This window comes from Trachypithecus francoisi, unplaced genomic scaffold, assembly GCF_009764315.1.
Source record: "Trachypithecus francoisi isolate TF-2019V2 unplaced genomic scaffold, Tfra_2.0 Lachesis_group0, whole genome shotgun sequence".
In the NCBI taxonomy this organism is placed as follows: Eukaryota; Metazoa; Chordata; class Mammalia; order Primates; family Cercopithecidae; genus Trachypithecus; species Trachypithecus francoisi.
In genome coordinates this window covers 132,570,083-132,593,004 of record NW_022681453.1, presented here as the reverse complement: position 1 = coordinate 132,593,004, position 22,922 = coordinate 132,570,083, and the positions used below count along the sequence as shown (strand labels likewise).

General features: G+C 38.8%; 1 protein-coding gene across 1 annotated transcript in view; it reads left to right on the top strand.

Annotated features, from left to right (window-relative positions):
* Window positions 1-22,922, top strand: part of EHHADH (enoyl-CoA hydratase and 3-hydroxyacyl CoA dehydrogenase) — a 91,224-nt gene that overhangs the window by 10,219 nt on the left and 58,083 nt on the right. The gene's annotated exons all lie outside the window — the stretch shown is intronic.

Genomic DNA, 22,922 nt, shown 5'->3' with positions numbered 1-22,922 from the left:
ATTGTATTAAAAACAAGATTAAAAAGCTGCCAAGTTCTTTGGCTGGTGGTTGGTTGGTCTGAAATCCTTGCAAGACACTGATGCTCAAGCTGTTGGCATACTTATAGCCTACTTTAACACCTGTCAGAGAAACGTGATATGGGGTAAGGAGGTGCTTTTTAAAAATCGTTCATAGACTTCTGTAAAATGCAAGATAAATCAAAGTTATCATAACAGTGAAAAAATAAAGATAATGAAAATATTATGAACATGTAAAAAATAGCTTCTCAAAATTAACTCAAGAAGAAATAGAAAACCCAAATAGTTCTGTAATTGTTAAAGAAATTCAATCAGTAATCAAAAATCTCACCAAGTAAATACTTGACCCAGAAGACTCCATTGGCAAGGTCTACTGTAAAGTCAAGGAAAATATTCCAATTTTACATAAACATTTTAGAGAATCAAAAAAGTGGGAACACTTTCTCTATTAGTTTCCTAGAGCACCATAACAAATTGCCACAAACTAAATGGCTAAAAACAACAGAAATCTATTCTCTCATAGCTCTGGAGGATAGAAGTTTGTAATCAAAATATCAGCAGGGTCATTCTTCCTCTGTTTTCTTTAGGGAAGAATCCTTCCTTGCCTCTTCTAGCTTCTTATGGTTGCTAGCAATCCTTGGCCTATGGATGCATCACTCCAGTCTCACTTTAATCACATGGCTTCCTTTCCTCCACGTCTAAATTTTCCTGATCTTCAATAGGCCTACCCTAACCCAGTATGACCTTATCTTAATTTGATAACATCTGCAAAGACCTTATTTCCAAATGTCACACTCACAGCTTCTGGGTGAACACTATTCAACTCAGTACACTTCCCAACTCATTGTTTGAGGCAGCATACCCTTGATACTAACACCTGACAAGGACAGTATGGAAAAGAAAAATTACAGGCTAATTTCATTTATAAATATAGATATAAAAATCTTAGTGTAAATTGAGACAACAAAGCAACTAGGTAACAACATTATGACGGGAACAAAACCTCATATATCAATATTAACTTTGAACATAAATGGCCTAAATACTCCACTTAAAGATATAGACTGGCAAATTGGATTAAAAAAAAAAAAAAACTAATTGTTTTCTGCCCACAAGTGACACCCTTTGGTAAAGACACACATAAACTCAAAGGAGTGGAAAAAGATACATCATGCAAACAGAAAACAAAAATGAGCAGTAGTAGCTATACTTATGTCAGATAAAGCAGATTTTAAATCAACAACAGTAATTTATTATATAATGATAAAGGGTTCAATAAAAGAAGAAGGTATAGCTGTCTTAAAAATATATGCATCCCAAAATGGACAACCCAGATTTATAAAACAAATACTACTTAACCTAAGAAAAGAGATAGACAGCAATACAATAATAAGGGAAGAATTCAAAACCCCACTGACAGCACTAGACAGATGATTAAGGCAGAAAATCAGCAAAGAAACTATGGACTTAAACTAGACTTTAGCCCAAGTGGACTTAATAGACATTTATAGAACATTCTATGCAACAACTGCAAAATATGCATTTTTCTCATTTGTGCATGGGACATTCTGTGCATAGAACATTCTCCAAAATAGATCTTATGTTTGGCCATAAACCTCAACAAATTCAAAAAAAATCTAAATCATATCAAGTATCTTTTCATATTATAGTGGAATAAAAGTAGAAATCAGTAGCAAGAGGAACTCTCAAAACTCTACAAATACATGGGAACTAAACAACTTGCTCCTGAATGTTCATTAGGTAAATGAGGAAATCAAGGCAGAAATTGTTTTAAAATATAGAAAGATCTTAAAGTTGCAACCTGATGTTGCACCTCATGGAACTAGAAAAACAAGAACAAACCAAACCCAGAGCTAGCAGAAGAAAAGAAATAACAAAGATCTGAGCAGAACTGAATGAGATTGAGACAAAAAAAATAATGAGGATTAAGGATCATCATGGTGGACGGGAGGCAGGACTAGATTGCAGCTCTGACTTGGATGGACAGAGCAGCATGCAGAGGCTCACATCGTGAATTTTAGCTCCAGAATGACTACAAGAATAAATCAGGAATCCCAAGGGACCCACAGACCCTCTGAAGGAAGCAGACTGCTCCTGCAGGACACAGGAGACATCCCAAATACTGTGAGTGCCCAAACTGCAGAAATGGGAAAGGGAGATCCTCCATTCCCGAACACACACCCCCACTGGGGAAACTGAAGGTCTAGTTTGTGGGAGAACATCCTTACCTTACCTGGAGCTGAGTCAATTTAGAGAGCCATATGAAATACAGGGGTAGAGGATGCAGCGGGACAGGCCCCCGGAGCTTGCTGGGTCCCTAAGCAGGCTGTTCCTGCCTGACATCATAGAGATCCTTTGAGAGGGTGGCCAGAGTCATGGGGAAAACACCACAGAGAGAAGGAAGTCTCCAGCCGAACTTTGTAACAATTTGAACTAGTCTAGAAGCCTCCTGGCCAGAACTCGGGGGAGGGTGTGAATCTGGAGTGCAGACTCCACAGGCAGGGGAAAAACTAAAGCCCTTATGCAGCTTGGAGGTGGGTAGCCTGGGGCAAGTTCTTAGCCCTGCTTGCCTGCTGCCTGGAAACAGACTTGGTGCTGTTAGATGGGGAGTGAGACCGGCTCTTGGATTGTGTGAGAGCTGGGTGAGGCCTGAGACTGCCAACTTTCCCCCACTTCCCTTACAACCTGCATGACTCAGCAGAGGCAGCCATAATCCGCTTAGGTACACGACTCCAGTGACCGGGGAATCTCACCTCAATCCCCCACAGCAGCCACAGAAAGACCCGTCTCAGCTCAGACACGCCTAGCTCTGCCCCCACCTGATGGGCCTTCCCTTTCTACCCTGGTAGCTGAAGACAAAGGGCATATACTCTTGGGAGTTCTAGAGCCCCCATCCACTACCAGTTCCTCTCCATAATACCACAGCTGATGCCCTCTGCAAAGTGCCACCTCCCAGTAGGAGGCCAACCAGCACAAAAATAGACCATCAAACTACCAAAGCTAAGAACCCTCACAGAGTCCATTTCAACCCCCCTGCTACCTCCACCAGAACAGGTGCTGGTATCCATGGCTGAGGGCTATCCACAGACAGTTCACATCACAGGACTCTGTGCAGACAACCCCCAATACCAGCCCAGAGCCTGGTAGATTTTCTGGGTGGCTAGATCCAGAAGAGTGACGACAATCTCCAGCTCAGCTCTCAGGAAGCCACATCTGTAGGAAAAGGGGGAGAATACTACATCAAGAGAACACCCCATGGGACAAAAGAATCTGAACAACAGCCTTCAGCCCTAGACCTTCCCTCTGACAGAGCCTACCCAAATGAAAAGGAACCAGAAAACCAACTCTGGTAATATGACAAACAAGGCTCTGTAACACACCCCAAAATCACATTAACTCACAGCAATGGATCCAAACGAAGAAGAAATCCCTGATTTACCTGAAAAAGAATTCAGGAGGTTAGTTATTAAGCTAATCAGGGAGGCACCAGAGAAAGGTAAAGCCCAGTGCAAGGAAATACAAAAAACAATACAAGAAGTGAAGGGAGAAATATTCAAGGAAATGGATAGCATGAAGAAAAAACAATCAAAAATTCAGGAAACACTGGATGCACTTATAGAAATGCAAAATGCTCTGGAAAGTCTCAGCAATAGAATTGAGCAAGTAGAAGGAAGAAATTCAGAGCTTGAAGACAAGGTCTTTGAATTAATCCAATCCAACAAGACAAAAAAGAATAAGAAAATATGAACAAAGCCTCCAAGAAGTTTTGGATTATGTTAAACAACCAAACCTAAGAATAATGAGTGTCACGGAGGAAGAACAGAAATCTAGAAGTTTGGGAAATATATTTGGGGGAATATTTGAGGAAAACTTGCCTGGGCTTGCTAGAAATCTAGACATCCAAATACAAGAAGCACAAAGAACACCTGGGAAATTCATCGCAAAAAGTTCATCACCTGGCATATTGTCTTCAGGTTATCTAAAGTTAAGACAAAGAAAAGAGTCTTAAGAGCTGTGAGACAAAAGTACCAGGTAACCTATAAAGGAAAACCTATCATATTAACAGCAGGCTTGTCAGCAGAAACTTTACAAGCTAGAAGGGTGTGGGGCTCTATCTTCAGCCCCATCAAACAAAACAATTGTCAGTCAAGAATTTTTTATTCAGCAAAACTAAGCATCCTATATGAAGGAAAGATACAGTCTTTTTCAGACAAACAAATGCTGAGGGAATTCACCATTACCAAGCCACCACTGTAAGAACTGCTAAAAGGAGCTCTAAATCTTGAAACAAATCCTGGAAACACGTCAAAATAGAACCTCTTTAAAGCATAAATTACACGGGACCTATAAAACAAAAATACAAGTTAAAAAGCAAAAAACAAACAAAAAAACACCAAAGAAACCAAGGTACACAGGTGACAAATAGCGTGATGAATGCAACAGTACCTCACATCTCAATACTAACATTGAATGTAAATGGCCTAAATACTCCACTTGAGATATCCAGAACTGCAGGATGGATAAGAACTCACCAACCAACTATCTGCTGCCTTCAGGAGACTCACCTAACACATAAGCACTCACATAAACTTAAAGGGGTGGAAAAAGGCATTTCATGCAAATGGATACTAAAAGCAAGCAGGGGTAGCTATTCTTATATCAGACAAAACAAACTTTAAAGCAACAGCAGTTAAAAGAGACAAAGAGGGACATGATATAATGGTAAAAGGCATTGTCCAGCAGGAAGATGTCACAATCCTAAACATATGTGCATCTAACACTGGAGCTCCCAAATTTATAAAACAATTACTAATAGACCTAAGAAATGAGATAGACAGCAGCACAATAATAGTGGGGGACTTCAGTACTCCATTGACAGCACCAGACAGGTCATCAAGACAGAAAGTCAACAAAAAAACAATGGATTCAAACTATACCTTGGAACAAATGGACTTAACAGATTTACACAGAACGTTTCATCCAACAACCACAGAATACACATTCTATTCAACTGTGCATCGAACTTTCTCCAAGATAGACTGTATTATAGGCCACAAAATGAACCTCAATACATTTAAGAAAATTGAAATTATATCAAGCACTCTCTCAGACCACAGTGGAATAAAACGGAATCAACTCTAAAAGGAACCTTCAACCATGCAAATATATGGAAATTAAATAACCTGTTCCTGAATGGTCATTGGGTCAAAAACAAAATCAAGATGGAAATGAAAACATTCTTTAAACTGAATGACAATAATGACACAATCTATCAATACCTCTCGGATACAGCAAAGGCAATGCTAAGAGGAAAGTTCATAGCCCTAAATGCCTGTATCAAAAAGACTGAAAGAGCACAAACTGACGTTGTAAGGTCACAGTGCCTCAAGGAACTAGAGAAACAAGAACAAACCAAACCCAAACCCAGCAGAAGAAAAGAAGTAACCACGATCAGAGCAGAACTACGTGAAGTGGAACCAATCCCCCCAAAATATATGAAAGATAAATGAAACAAAAAGCTGGTTCTTTGAAAAGATTAAAAAAATTGATAGACCATTAGTAAGATTAACCAAGAAGAGAGAAAATCCAAATAACCTCATGAAGAAATGAAACAGGAGATATTACAGTTGACACCACTGAAATACAAAGCTACTATGAACACTTTTACATACATAAACTAGAAAACCTAGAAGAGATGGATAAATTCCTGAAAAAATGCAACCCTTCTAGCTTAAACCAGGAAGAATTACATACCCAGAACAGATCAGTAAATTACCAACTAAGAAAAAGTCCAGGACCAGATGAATTCACAGCAGAATTCTGCCAAACATTCAAAGACAAATTGGTACCAATCCTTTTATTATTATTATTATTATTATTATTTCTTTTAAAAAATGGGATATATGTGCAGAACATGCAGGTTTGTTTTTTGTTTTTTGTTTTTTTGAGACGGAGTCTCGCTCTGTCGCCCGGGCTGGAGTGCAGTGGCCGGATCTCAGCTCACTACAAGCTCCGCCTCCCGGGTTTACGCCATTCTCCCGCCTCAGCCTCCCGAGTAGCTGGGACTACAGGCGCCCGCCACCTTGCCTGGCTAGTTTTTTGTATTTTTTAGTAGAGACGGGGTTTCACCGTGTTAGCCAGGATGGTCTCGATCTCCTGACCTCGTGATCCGCCCGTCTCAGCCTCCCAAAGTGCTGGGATTACAGGCTTGAGCCACCGCGCCTGGCCAGGTTTGTTACTTAGGTATATGTGTGCATGGTGGTTTGCTGCACCTATTGATCTGTCCTCTAAGTTCCCCCCCTTCACCTCCCAACCCCCCAACAGGCCCTGGTGTGTGTTGTTCCCCTCTCTGTCCATGTGTTCCCACTGTTCAACTCCCACTTATCAGTGAGAACATGCAATATTTGGTTTTCTGTTCCTGTGTTAGTTTGCTGAAGATGATGGCTTCCAGCTTCATCCATGTCCCTGCAGAGGACATGATCTCATCCCTTTTTATGGCTGCATAGTATTCCATTGTATATATGTACCACATTTTCTTTATTCAGTCTATAATTGATGGGCATTTGCATTGGCTCCATGTCTTTGCTGTTATAAATAGTGCTGCAATAAATATACATGTGCATGTGTCTTTATAGTAGGATGATTTATAATCCTTTGGGCATATACCCAGTAATGGGATTGCTAGGTCAAATGGTATTTCTGGTTCTAGATCCTTGAGGAATTGCCATAGTCTCTTACACAATGGTTGAACTAATTTACATTCCCACCAATGGTATAAAAGTGATCCTATTTCTCCACAGCCTCACCAGCATCTGTTGTTCCCTGACTTTTTAATAATCACCATTCTGCATGGCATGAGATGGTATATCATTGCAGTTTTGATTTGCATTTCTCTGATGATCAGTGATGTTGAGCTTTTTTCATATGTTTGTTGGCTGTGTAAATGTCTTCTTTTGAGAAGTGTCTGTTTATATCCTTTGCCCACTTTTTGATGGGGTTGTTTGTTTTTTTCTTGCAAATATATTTAACTTCCTTGTAAATACTGGATATTAGACCTTTATCAGATGGGTAGATTGCAAAAATTCTCTCCCATTCTTTAGGTTGCCTGTTCATTCTGATGGTAGTTTCTTTTGCTGTGCAGAAGCTCTTTAGTTTAATTAGATACCATTTGTCAATTTTGGCTTTTGTTGCAATTGCTTTTGTCATTTTTGATGAAGGCTTTGCCCATTCCTATGTCCTGAGTGGTATTGCCTAGGTTTTCTTCTAGAGTTTTTATGGTTTTTGGTTTTACACTTAAGTCTGTAATCCATATTGAGTTAAGTTTTGTATAAGGTGTAAGGAAGGGCTCCAGTTTCAGTTTCCTGCATATGGCTAGCCAGTTTTCCCAGCATAATTTACTTAATAGGAGATCCTTTCCCCATTGCTTGTTTTTGTCAGTTTTGTTGAAGTTCAGATGGTTGTAGATGTGTAGTGTTATTTCTGAGGTCTCTGTTCTGCTCCGTTGGTCTATATGTCTGTTTTGGTACCAGTACTGTGCTGTTTTGTTTACTGTAACCTTGTAGTATAGTTTGAAGTCAGGTAGTGTGATGCCTCCAGCTTTGTTCTTTTTGCTTAGGATTGTCTTGGTTATATGGGGTCTTCTTTGATTCCATGTAAAATTTAAAGTAGTTTTTTCTAAATCTGTGAAGAATGTCAATGATAGTTTCATAAAAATAGCATTGAATCTATAGATTACTTTGGGCAGTATGACCATTTTCATGATATTGACATAAACAGAACCAAAGGAAAAAACCACATGATTATCTCAATAGATGCAGAAAAGGCCTTTGATAATATTCAACATCTCTTCATGTTAAAAACTCTCAGTAAACTCGGTATTAATGGAACATAACTCAAAATAATAAGAGCTATTTGTGACAAACCCACAGCCAATATAATATTAAATGGGCAAAAGCTGGAAGCATTCCCTTTGAAAACCAGTACAAGACAAAGATGCCCTCTCTCCCCACTCCTGTTCAACATAGTGTTGGAACTTCTGGCCAGGGCAATCAGGCAAGACAAAGAAATAAAGCATATTCGAATAGGAAGAGAGGAAGTCACGTTGGCTCTGTTTGCAGATGACATGATTTTATATTTAGAAAACCCAATCATCTCAGTCCAAAAACTTCTTGATCTGATGAGCAACTTCAGCAAAGTCTCAGGATACAAAATCAATGTGCAAAAATCACAAGCATTCCTTTACACAAACAATAGGCAAGCACAGAGCCAAATCATGAATGAACTCCCATTTACAATTGCTACAAAGAGAATAAAATACCTAAGAGTACAGCTAACAAGGGATGTGAAGGATGTCTTCATGGAGAACTACAAACCACTGCTCAAGGAAATAAGAGAGGACACAAACAAATGGAAAAATCTTCCATCCTCATGGTACCAATCCTTTTGACATTATTCCACAAGAAAGAGAAAGGAGGAACCCTCCCTAATTCATTCTATGAAGCCAGCATCACCCTAATACCAAAACCAGGAAAGGACATAACCAAAAAAGAAAACTACAGACCGATATTCTTGATGAACATACATGCTAAAATCTCTAGCGAAATACTAGCTAACTGAATCCAACAACATAGCAGAAAGATAATCCACCATGGTCAACTGGGTTTCATACCAGGGATGCAGGGATGGTTTAACATACACAAGTCAATAAATGTGATACACCATATAAACAGAATTAAAAACAAAAATCACATGATCATCTCAATAGATGCAGAAAAAGCATTTGACAAAATCCAACATCCCATTATTATTAAAACTCAGCAAAACTGATGTACAAAGGACATAACTCAATGTAATAAAAGCCATCTATGACAAACCCACAGCCATCATAATAATGAATGGGGAAAAGTTTAAAGCATTCCCTCTGAGAACTGGAACAGGACAAGGATGCCTACTTTCACCACTCCTCTTCAACATAGTACTGGAAGTCCTAGCCAGAGCAATCAGACAAGAGAAAGAAATAAAGAGCATCCAAATCTGTAAAGAGGAAGTCAAACGTTCATTGTTTGCTGACGATATGATTGTTTGCCTTGAAAACCCTAAAGACTCCTCCTGAAAGTTCCTAGAACTGATAAAAGAATTCAGCAGTTTCCGGATACAAGATTAATGTGCAGAAATCAGTAGCTCTTCTATACACCAACAGTGACCAAGCAGACAATGAAATCAATAACTCATCCCCTTTTACAATAGCTGCAAAAAATAAAATAAACTATTTAGGAATGTACCTAACCAAAGAATCAAAAGACTTCTACAAGGAAAACTAAAAAACACTGCGGAAAGAAATCTTAGATGATGTAAACAAATGGAAATACATCCCATGCTCATGGATGGGTAGAATCAATATTGTGAAAATGACCATGCTCTCAAAAGCAATCTACAAATTCAATGCAACCCCCATCAAAATACCACCATCATTCTTCACATAATTAGAAAAAGAATTCTAAAATTCATATGGAACCAAAATAGAGCCCAGACAGCCAAAGCAAGACTAAGCAAAAATAAGAAATCTGGAGGCATCACACTACCTGATTTCAAACTATACTATAAGGCCATAGTCACCAAAACAGCATGGTACTGGTATAAAAATAGGCACATAGACCAATGGAACAGAATAGAGAACCCAAAAAATAAACCCAAATACTTATAGCCAACTGATCTTTGACAAAGCAAACAAAAACGAAGTGGGAAAAGGACACCCTTTTCAACAAATGGTGCTGGGATAATTGGTTAGCCACATGTAGGAGAATGAAACTGCATCCTCATCTCTCACCTTATACAAAAATCAACTCAAGATGGATCAAGGACTTAAATATAAAACCTGAAACTATAAAAATCCTAGAAGATAACATTGGAAAAACCCTTCTAGAAATTGGCTTAGGCAAGGATTTCATGACCAAGAACCCAAAAGCAAATGCAATAAAAACAAAGATAAATAGTTGGAAGTTAATTAAACTAATGAGCTTTTGCATGGCAAGAGGAACAGTCAGCAAACAGACAACCCACAGAGTGGGAGAAAATCTTCACCATCTATACATCCAACAAACTACTAATACCCAGACTCTACAACGAACTCAAACAAATCAACAAGAAAAAAACAAACAATCCCATTAAAAAGTGGGCTAAGGACATGATAGACAATTCTTAAAAGAAGATATACAACTAGCCAACAAACATATGAAAAAATGCTCAGCATCACTAATGATCAGGAAAATGCAAATCAAAACCACAATGAGATACCACCTTACTCCTGCAAGAATGGCCATAATCAAAAAATCAAAAAACAATAGATGTTGACAGGGATGCGGTGAAAAGGAAACACTTGTACATTGCTGGTGGGAATGTAAACTAGTACAACTACTATGGAAAACAGTGTGGAGATTCCTTAAAGAACTAAAAGTAGAACTACCATTTGATCCAGCAATCCTACTGCTTGGTATCTACACAGAGGAAAAAGGTCATACGAAAAGATACTTGCACACACGTTTATAGCAGCACAATTTGCAATTGCAAAATTGTGGAACCAACCCATATGCCCATCAATCAACAAGTAGACAAACAAACTGTGATATATTTATGTGATGGAATACTACTCAGCCATAAAAATGAATGAATTAACAGCATTCACAGCAACCTGGATGAGATTGGAGACTATTATGCTAAATAAAGTAACTCAGGAATGGAAAACCAAATATTGTACATTCTCACTGATATGTGGGAGCTAAGCTATGGGGATGCAAAGGCATAAGAATGATACAATGGACTTTGGGAACTTGGGGGGGAAGGGTGGGAGTGGGGCAAGGGATAAAAGATTACAAATACAGTGCAGTATATACTGCTTGGGTGATGGATGCACCAAAATCTCACAAATCTCCACTAAAGAAGTTACTCATGTAACCAAACACCACCTGTACCCCAATAACCTATGGAAAAATAAAAAATAAAACAGAAAAAAGAAATATACTTATGAAAATATTACAAATATAAGTTGGTAATATAGTATAAAAACATACAAAGGATAAATGAGATGAAAAGTTGGTTCTTTGAAAAGAGAAACAAATTTTATATGCTGCTAAGTAAACTAATCAGAAAAGAGAAGATTCAAGTAAACACAATTAGAAATTATAAAGGTGATAGTACAGCTGATTCCACAAAAAGACAAAAGATGCTCAGAGACTACTGTGAGTATCTCTACATGCATAAACTAGAATACCTAAAAAAAAAAATGGATAAACTCCTGTAAACATACAACCTCCCAAGATTGAATCAGGAAGAAATATAAATCCTGAACAGACCAATACTGAGTTATGAGATTGAATCAGTAATAAAAAATTTTTTCAGCCAAAAAAAGTCCAAGACCAGATAGATTCATAGCCAAATTTTACCAGACGTACAAAGAAGAGCTGGTACCAATCTTTACTGAAACTATTCCAAAAAATCAAGGAAGAAAGATTCCTCCCTAACTCATTCTGTGAAAGCAGTATCACCTTGATACCAAAATCAGGCAAGGACACAAGAAAACAAAACAAAACAAAACAAACAAAAAACTAAAGGCCAATATAACTGATGAACATAAATGCTAAAATCATCAGCAAAATACTATCAAACCAAATCCAATAGCACTTCAAAAAGATATTATATCAATATTAGATGGGCTTTATTGCAGGGTTTCTAGGATGCTTCAGTAACTGTGATTCACCAGATAAACAGAATTTAAAAACAAAATCCATGATTGCCTCAATAGATGCAGAAAAAGCATTTGGTAAAATCCAACATTACTCCTAAGAACTGGAACAAGACAAGGATGCCCACTCTCACCACTCCTAGTCAACTTAGGACTGGAAGTACTAGCCAGAGCAATCAGGCAACAGAAAGAAATAAAAGGCATCCAAATTGGAAAAGAGGAAGTCAGATTTCCTCTGTTCACTGATAACATGATCTTATACCTAGAAAACCCTAATGACTCCTCCAAAAGACTTTTCCACTTGATAAATGATTTCAGTAAATTTCAGGATGCAAAATCAATATACAAAAATCAGTAGCATTCTATACACTAATAATGTTCAAGCTGAGAACCAAATCAAAAACTCAGTTCCATTTACAATAGCCACAAAAAAATAAAATACCTAGGAATACCTTTAACCAATGAGGTGAAAGATCTCTATAAGGGGTATTACAAAGCACTAATGAAAGAATTGTTAGATGACACAGACAAATGGAAAAACATCCATGCTCATGGACTGAAAGAATCAATATTGTTAAAGTGGACATACTGCCCAAAACAATAGACAGATTCTATGTAATTCCTATCACATTACCAATGTCATTTTTCATGGTTTTAGAAAAAACAATCCCAAAATTATGGAAACAAAAAAGAGCTCAAATAGCCAAAGCAATCCTAAGAAAAAGAACAAAGCTGGGGGCAACACATTACCTGACTTCGTATTATATTATAAGGCTATGGTAACCAAAACAGCATGGTACTGATACAAAAATAGACACGTAGATCAGTGGAACAGAATAGAGAACCCAGAAATAAAACCGCATACCTACACCAACCGATCTTCAACAAAGTCAACAAAAATATGCAATGGGAAAGGACATGCTGTTCAGTAAATGGTGCTGGGAAAATGGGAGAGCCATATGCAGAAGAATGAAGCTGGACCCCTATCTTTCACCATATACAAAAATTAATTCAAGATGGATTAAAGATTTAAGTGTAAGATCTGAAATCAAAAAAATACCTGGATGAATACTTAGGAAAAACTCTTTTGGACGTTGGCCTAGGCAAATAACTTTTGACTAAGACCTCAAATGCAACAAAAACAAAAATAGATGAATGCGACTTAATTAAACTAAGACCTTCTGCACAGCAAAAGAAGTAATCAGCAGAGTAAACAGACAACCTACAGAATGAGAGAAAATATTTGCAAACTATGCATCTGACAAAGGACTAATATCCAGAATCTATAAGGAACTCAAACAACTCAGCAAGGGTGCTGACGAGTTGATGGGTGCAGCACACCACATGGCACAAGTATACATATGTAACAAACCTGTACGTTATGCACATGTACCCTAGAACTTAAAGTATAATAATAATAATAAAATAATAATAAAAAAATTTAAAAAATAATAAAAAATAAAAAGTGGACATTGTCTTTTGGTTATATATACTTAAAAAAATTTTTTGAAGTACACATAGGACATATACATTTGCCAAAACAAGACACACAAGTGGCCAATAAACATGAAAAAATTCTCAACATCACAAATCATCAGAGAAATGTAAATCAAAACTGCAATGAGATATCTCACACCACTTAGAGTGGCTATTATTAAAAAGTAAAACAAGAACATGTTGGCAAGGATACAGAGAAAAGGGAATGCTTATCCACTGTTATTTGGAATGGAAATTGGTATAACCTGTATGGAAAAACAGTATGGAGATTTCTCAAAGAATTAAAAACCGAACTATCATTTGACCCAGCAATCCAACTACTGGAGATCCATCCAAAGGAACATAAATTATTATATCAAAAGTTAACTATACTCATATATTTATCACAGCATTATTAATGATAGCAAAGTCATGGAATCAACCCAAGGATCTATCAATGGTTGATTAGGTAAAGAAAACCATAGCATACTATACAGCCATAGAAAAGAATGAAATTACGTCTTTACTTAGGCCATTATCCTAAGTAAAATAGCTCAGAAATAGAAAATCAAATACCACATATTCTCACTTATAAGTGGGAACTATTATGAAGGAATAATTGTCAGGGAAATAAAGGGGGAGGTAAACAATGGGAACACATGGACATACAGAGGGAAATAATATACATAGGCACCTTCAAAAGGGCAAGGAGGTTGGGGTGAGGGTTGAAAAGTTACCAAGTGGCACAATGTTCACTGTTTGGGTGATAGGCACGCCAAAAACCCAAACCTCACCATTATGCAATATATCTGTGTAACAAACCTGTACATGTACCCCCTGAATCTATAAAAATAATTTTAAATAACCTTAGTGTGTTGTGAAGCTGAATCTAACAACATATAAAAAGTATAATATATAACTTTTGTCCTAGAAATATCAGATTGGTTGAACACTAGATAATGAAATTCATCCCATTAAAAGATTAAAAAGAAAAATTATATGATTATGTCGAGATGTAGAAAAGACATTCTGTAACATTTGACGTGCATTCAGAAGAAACATTCGTAGTAAATGAGGTACAGAAAGAAAATGCCTTAATCAGGCAAAAGGTATCCATTTTGAAAAATCTACAGGAAACAAACAAAATGGCAAATTGAAAGCTTTTCTTATGAGAAAGGAACAAGACAAAGCTGACTGCTCTCACCATTTCTTTTGCATTATATTCAAGGTTTTTGATAACCCAGTAAAGCTAGTAAAAGAAACAAAAGGTATAAGGAATGAAAAAGAAGGAACAAAACTTAATTATTCAGAAGATACAATAAGGTTTGTAGAAAATCAAAATAATCTATTAAAAATTGTTAGAATTAATAAGAAAATTTAGCTGTTTTGCTGGATATAAAATCAATATCCCAAAATTAATTGGATTTTGGTATGCTGGAAATAATTAAAAAGTGAAATCACTACACTGTGCTTTGGTTTTCCAAAAATTGGGATAATAATGCTACTAACCTTCTGCTATAAGTAGAAGAATATAGTATAGCTTTTAAGAATGTGGGGTTTGTAGTCAAATTACCTAAGTTTAAATCCCTATTCCACAAGTTATTAGTCATATGTCTGAAGTAGTCACTTGTCTCAAAGCATTAACTTTCTTACCTGTAAAATGGGAATTGTTATGCTGCTTAACTTAGGTGTTATGAAAATTAAATGAGACAGTATATGAAACTGCTTAGCACAGTGCTTGATGCGTTTATCCAATGACTGTTTATTTCTGTTATTATCTAAAAAAACCATCTCAATCTAAAGCTACAGGAATGATAGGCTTGAGACTTAGATTGAAATTGATCTTGTTTCTCTAGAACCAAAAGGAATTGAAAACACAAAACAAAACACTGGACTAGAGAGTGAAATATAATGAATTGGTGAGAAAAAAGCATAACTCCTGGATTGCTGCTAGATGAGGAACAGGTAGCGAAAAGAGAAAAAAAGATGAATAGGCTAGATATAAAATAATTAATTTTTAAAACTTGTACCAAGCTTAGTGTTTTGTTTTTTTTTTTATACTTTAAATTCTAGGGAACATGTGTACAACGTGCAGGTTTGTTACATATGTACACATGTGCCATGCTGATGTGCTGCACCCATTAACTCGTCATTTACATTAGGTATATCTCCTAATGCTATCCCTCCCCCTACCCCCTCCCCACAATAGGACCCAGTGTGTGATGCTCCCCTTCCTGTGTCCAAGTGATCCCATTGCTCACTTCCCACCTATGAGTGAGAACATGCGATATTTGGTTTTCTGTTCTTGCGATAGTTTGCTGAGAATGATGGTTTCCAGCTGTATCCACGTCCCTACAAAGGACACGAACTCATCCTTTTTTATGGCTGCATAGTATTCCATGGTGTATATGTGCCACATTTTCTTAATCCAGTCTGTCACTGATGGACATTTGGGTTGATTCCAAGTCTTTGCTATTGTGAATAGTGCCGCAATAAACATATGTGTGCATGTGTCTTTATAGCAGCATGACTTATAATCCTTTGGGTATATCCCCAGTAATGGGATGGCTGGGTCAAATGGTATTTCTAGTTCTAGATCCTTGAGGAATCGCCACACTGTTTTCCACAATGGTTGAACTAATTTACATCCCACCAACAGTGTAAAAGTGTTCCTATTTCTCCACATCCTCTCCAGCACCTGTTGTTTCCTGATTTTTTAATGATTGCCATTCTAACTGGTGTGAGATGGTATCTCATTGTGGTTTTGATTTGCATTTCTCTGATGGCCAGTGAGGATGAGCATTTTTTCATGTGTCTGTTGGCTGTATGAATGTCTTCTTTTGCGAAGTGTCTGTTCATATCCTTTGCCCACTTTTTGATGAAGTTGTTTGTTTTTTTCTTGTAGATTTGATTGAGTTCTTTATAGGTTCTGGATATTAGCACTTTGTCAGACGAGTAGATTGTAAGAATTTTCTCCCATTCTGTAGGTTGCCTGTTCACTCTGATGGTAGTTTCTTTTGCTGTGCAGAAGCTCTTTAGTTTAATTAGATCTCATTTGTCAATTTTGGCTTTTGTTGCCATTGCTGTTGGTGTTTTAGACATGAAGTCCTTGCCCATGCCTATGTCCTGAATGTCCTTAGGTTTTATTCTAAGGTTTTTATGGTATTAGGTCTAACATTTAAGCCTCTAATCCATCTTGAATTAATTTTCATATAAGGAGTAAGGAAAGGATCCAGTTTCAGCTTTCTACTTATGGCTAGCCAATTTTCCCAGCACCATTTATTAAATAGGGAATCCTTTCCCCATTTCTTGTTTTTCTCAGGTTTGTCAAAGATCAGATGGCTGTAGATGTGTGGTATTATTTCTGTGGGCTCTGTTCTGTTGCATTGGTCTATATCTCTGTTTTGGTATCAGTACCATGCTGTTTTGGTTACTGTAGCCTTGTAGTATAGTTTGAAGTCAGGTAGCATGATGCCTCCAGCTTTGTTCTTTTTGCTTAGGATTATCTTGGCAATGCGGGCTCTTTTTTGGTTCCATATGAACTTTAAAGCAGTTTTTCCAATTCTGTGAAGAAAGTCATTGGTATCTTAATGGGGATGGCATTGAATCTATAAATTACCTTGGGCAGTATGGTCATTTTCACAATATTGAGTCTTCCTATCCATGAGCATGGTATGTTCTTCCATTTGTTTGTGTCCTCTTTGATTTCACTGAGCAGTGGTTTGTAGTTCTCCTTGAAGAGGTCCTTTACATCCCTTGTAAGCTGGATTCCTAGGTATTTTATTCTCTTTGAAGCTATTGTGAATGGAAGTTCATTCATGATTTGGCTCTCTGTTTGTCTGTTACTGGTGTATAAGAATGCTTGTAATTTTTGCACATTAATTTTGTATCCTGAGACTTTGCTGAAGTTGCTTATCAGCTTAAGGAGATTTTGGGCTGAGACGATGGGGTTTTCTAAATATACAATCACGTCATCTGCAAACAGGGACAATTTGACTTCTTCTTTTCCTAACTGAATACCCTTGATTTCTTTCTCTTGCCTGATTGCCCTAACCAGAACTTCCAACACTATGTTGAATAGGAGTGGTGAGAGAGGGCATCCCTGTCTTGTGCCAGTTTTCAAAGGGAATGCTTCCAGTTTTTGCCCATTCAGTATGATATTGGCTGTGGGTTTGTCATAAATAGCTCTTATTATTTTGAGATATGTTCCATCAATACCGAATTTATTGAGAGTTTTTAGCATGAAGGGCTGTTGAATTTTGTCAAAGGCCTTTTCTGCACCTATTGAGATAATCATTTGGTTTTTGTCTTTGGTTCTGTTTATATGCTGGATTACGTTTATTGATTTGCATATGTTGAACCAGCCTTGCATCCCAGGGATGAAGCCCACTTGATCATGGTGGATAAGCTTTTTGATGTGCTGCTGGATTTGGTTTGCCAGTATTTTATTGAGGATTTTTGCATTGATGTTCATCAGGGATATTGGCCTAAAATTGTCTTTCTTTGTTGTATCTCTGTCAGGCTTTGGTATCAGGATGATGTTGGCCTCATAAAATGAGTTAGGGAGGATTCCCTCTTTTTCTATTGATTGGAATAGTTTCAGAAGGAATGGTACCAACTCCTCCTTGTACCTCTGGTAGAATTCGGCTGTGAATCCATCTGGTCCTGGACTTTTTTTGGTTGGTACGCTATTAATTATTGCCTCAATTCCAGAGCCTGCTATTGGTCTGTTCAGGGATTCAACTTCTTCCTGGTTTAGTCTTGGGAGAGTGTAAGTGTCCAGGAAATTATCCATTTCTTCTAGGTTTTCTTGTTTATTTGCGTAGAGGTGTTTATAGTATTCTCTGATGGTAGTTTGTATTTCTGTGGAGTCGGTGGTGATATCCCCTTTATCATTTTTTATTGCGTCTATTTGATTCTTTTCTCTTTTCTTCTTTATTAGTCTTGCTAGCAGTCTATCAATTGGGTTGATCTTTTCAAAAAACCAGCTCCTGGATTCATTGATTTTTTGGAGGGTTTTTTGTGTCTCTATCTCCTTCAGTTCTGCTATGATCTTAGTTATTTCTTGCCTTCTGCTAGCTTTTGAATGTGTTTGCTCTTGATTCTCTAGTCCTTTTAATTGTGATGTTAGGGTGTCAATTTTAGATCTTTCCTGCTTTATCTTATGGGCATTTAGTGCTATAAATTTCCCTCTACACACTGTTTTAAATGTGTCCCAGAGATTCTGGTATGTTGTATCTTTTTTCTCATTGGTTTCAAAGAACGTCTTTATTTCTGCCTTCATTTCGTTATGTACCCAGTAGTCATTCAGGAGCAGGTTGTTCAGTTTCCATGTAGTTGAGTGGTTTTGATTGAATTTCTTAGTCCTGAGTTCTAGTTTAATTGCACTGTGGTCTGAGAGACAGTTTGTTATAATTTCTGTTCTTTTACATTTGCTGAGGAGTGCTTTACTTCCAACTATGTGGTCAATTTTGGAATAAGTGCGATGTGGTGCTGAGAAGAATGTATATTCTGTTGATTTGGGGTGGAGAGTTCTGTAGATGTCTATTAGGTCTGCTTGGTGCAGAGTTGAGTTCAATTCCTGGATATCCTTGTTAACTTTCTGTCTCATTGATCCGTCTAATGTTAACAGTGGGGTGTTAAAGTCTCCCATTATTATTGTATGGGAGTCTAAGTCTCTTTGTAAGTCTCTAAGGACTTGCTTTATGAATCTGGGTGCTCCTGTATTGGGTGCACATATATTTAGGATAGTTAGCTCTTGCTGATGAGCTGATCCCTTTACCATTATGTAATGGCCTTCTTTGTCTCTTTTGATCTTTGATGGTTTAAAGTCTGGTTTATCAGAGACTAGGATTACAACCCCTGCTTTTTTTGTTGTTGTTGTTTTCCATTTGCTTGGTAGATCTTCCTCCATCCCTTTATTTTGAGCCTATGTGTGTCTCTGCATGTGAGATGGGTCTCCTGAATATAGCAAACTGATGGGTCTTGACTCTTTATCCAATTTGCCATCCTATGTCTTTTAATTGGACCATTTAGTCCATTCACATAAGGTTAATATTGTTATGTGTGAATTTGATCCTGTCATTATGATGTTAGCTGGTTATTTTGCTCGCTAGTTGATGCAGTTTATTCCTAGCATCGATGTACTTTACATTTTGACATGTTTTTGCAATGGCTGGTACCGGTTGTTCCTTTCCATGTTTAGTGCTTCCTTCAGGATCTCCTATAGGGCAGGCCTGGTGGTGACAAAATCTCTAAGCATTTGCTTGTCTGTAAAGGATTTTATTTCTCCCTCACTTATGAAACTTAGTTTGGCTGGATATGAAATTCTGGGTTGAAAATTCTTTTCTTTAAGAATGTTGAGGCCGGGCGCAGTGGCTCAAGCCTGTAATCCTAGCACTTTGGGAGGCCGAGACGGGCGGATCACGAGGTCAGGAGATCGAGACCATCCTGACTAACACGGTGAAACCCCGTCTCTACTAAAAACTACAAAAAACTAGCCGGGCGAGGTGGCGGCGCCTGTAGTCCCAGCTACTCGGGAGGCTGAGGCAGGAGAATGGCGTGAACCCGGGAGGCGGAGCTTGCAGTGAGCTGAGATCCGGCCACAACACTCCAGCCTGGGTGACAGCGCGAGACTCCGTCTCAAAAAAAAAAAAAAAAAAAAAAGAATGTTGAATATTGGCCCCCACTCTCTTCTGGCTTGGAGAGTTTCTGCTGAGAGATCTGCTGTTAGTCTGATGGGCTTCCCTTTGTGTGTAACCCGACCTTTCTGTCTGGCTGCCCTTAACATTTTTTCCTTCATTTCAACTTTGATGAATCTGACAATTATGTGTCTTGGAGTTGCTCTTCTTGAGGAGTATCTTTGTGGCATTCTCTGTATTTCTTGAATTTGAATGTTGGCCTGCCTTACTATGTTGGGGAAGTTCTCCTGAATGATATCCTGCAGAGTGTTTTCCAACTTGGTTCCATTTTTCCCGTCACTTTCAGGCACACCAATCAGATGTAGATTTGGTCTTTTCACATAATACCATATTTCTTGGAGGCTTTGTTCATTTCTTTTTACTCTCTTTTCTCCACACTTCTCTTCTCATTTCATTTCATTCATTTGATCTTCAATCGCTGATACTCTTTCTTCCAGTTGATCGACTCAGTTACTGAAGCTTGTGCATTTGTCATGTATTTCTCATGTTATGATTTTCATCTCTATCAGTTCTTTTAAGGTCTTCTCTGCATTGATCATTCTAGTTATCCATTCATCCATTCTTTTTTCAAGGTTTTTACTTTCTTTGCGCTGGTTACGTAGTTCCTCCTTTAGCTCTGAGAAGTTTGATCGACTGAAGGCTTCTTCTCTCAACTCGTCAAAGTCATTCTCCGTCCAGCTTTGTTCCGTTGCTGGCGATGAGCTGCGTTCCTTTGGAGGGGGAGATGCACTCTGATTTTTTGAATTTCCAACTTTTCTGCACTGCTTTTTCCCCATCTTTGTGGTTTTATCTGCCCTTGGTCTTTGATGATGGTGATGTACTGATGGGGTTTTGGTGTGGGTGTCCTTTCTGTTTGTTAGTTTTCCTTCTAACAGTCAGGACCCTCAGCTGTAGGACTGTTGGAGATTGCTTGAGGTCCACTCCAGACCCTGTTTGCCTGGGTATCAGCAGCCGAGGCTGCAGAAGATAGAATATTGCTGAACAGCGAGTGTTGCTGTCTCATTCTTGTTCTGGAAGCTTCGTCTCAGGGGTGTACCCCACCGTGTGAGGTGTGAGGTGTCGGTCTGCACCTAGTGGGGGATGTCTCCCAGTTAGGCTACTCAGGGGTTAGGGACCCACTTGAGTAGGCAGTCTGTCCATTCTCAGATCTCAACCTCCATGCTGGGAGATCACTGCTCTCTTCAGAGCTATCAGACAGGGGCATTTACCTCTGCCGAGGTTTCTGCTGCTTTTTGTTTAGCTATGCCCTGTCCCCAGAGGAGTAGTCTACAGAGGCAGGCTGTCCTCCTTGTGCTGCAGTGGGCTCCACCCATTTCGAGCTTCCCAGTGGCTTTGTTTACCTACTTAAGCCTCAGCAATGGTGGGCGCCCCTCCCCCAGCCTCGCTGCCGCCTTGCAGTTAGATCTCAGACTGCTGTGCTAGCAATGAGGGAGGCTCCGTGGGCGTGGGACCCTCCGGGCCAGGTGTGGGATATAATCTCCTGATGTGCCATTTGCTAAGACCCTTGATAAAGCGCAGTATTAGGGTGGGAGTTACCCGATTTTCCAGGTGTTGTGTGTCTCAGTTTCCCTTGGTTAGGAAAAGGGATTCCCTTCCCCCTTGCACTTTCTAGGTGAGGCGATTGCTTCAGCTCTCACTGGTCGGGCTGCACCAGCTGACTAGTACCGACTGTCCAGCACTACCCAGTGAGATGAACCTGGTACCTCAGTTGAAAATGCAGAAATCACCCGTCTTCTGTGTCACTCACACTGGGAGCTGGAGGCTGGAGCTGTTCCTATTCGGCCATCTTGGGTGCGCCCAGCAGTGTTTTTTTTTTTAACTTTAATTTTATTTTTTATTTTTTTTGAGACGGAGTCTCGCTCTGTCACCCAGGCTGGAGTGCAGTGGCGCAATCTCAGCTCACTGCAAGCTCCGGCTCCCAGGTTCCTGCCATTCTGCTGCCTCAGCCTCCTGAGCAGCTGGGACTACAGGCACTCGCCACCACACCTGGCTAATTTTTTTGGTATTTTTAGTAGAGACAGGGTTTCACCATGTTTGCCAGGATGGTCTCGATCTCCTGACTTCTTGATTCACCCACCTTGGCCTCCCACAGTGCTGGGATTACAGGCATGAGCCACCATGCTTGGCCTAGTGTTTTCAAGGAATAGATAATGCTGTAGGAAAAAGCTTATTATGTATAATATTATATGAAAATAGGAAAATATAAAAATGATTTTATAGTATGCTCTATATCAGCTGTCCTCAACCTTTTTGGTACCAGGGACTGCTTTCATGGAAGACAGTTTTTCCATGGACAGGGGTTGGGGGTGTGGGTGCAGTCCTGGGAGAGTGGGGGGTCAGGGATGGTTCGGGGATGAAACTGTTTCACCTCAGATCATCAGGCATTAGATTCTCATAAGGAGAGCACAACCTAGATCCCTTACTTGTGCAGTTCACAATAGGGTTCACGCTCCTGTGAGAATCTAATGCCACTACTGATCTGACAGAAGGCAGAGTTCAGGTGGTAATGCTTGCTCACCCATGTGGAAAAAAACTAAGAATTCCCCAAAATACTAAATTATGGCTGTATGGTGATATTTAGGGTGATCTTCATGTTCTTTTTAATTTTGTGTGGTTTTCAAGTTTTCCATAATACATGTTATTTTTATAATCAGGAAAAGCAATAAATATTATTTTTATTTTATTTTATTTTATTTTTGAGATGGAGTCTTGCTCTGTCACTCAGGCTGGAGTGCCATGACGCAATCTTGGCTCATTGCAAGCTCTGGTTCCCGGGTTCACACCCTTCTCCTACCTCAGCCTCCCGAGAAGCTGGGACTACAGATGCCTGCCACCACGCCCGGCTAATTTTTTGTGTTTTTTAGTAGAAATGGGGTTTCACCATGTTAGCCAGGATGGTCTCAAACTCCAGAGCTCAAGTGATCTGCCCGCCTCAGCTTCCCAAAGTGCTGGGATTACAGGCGTGAGCC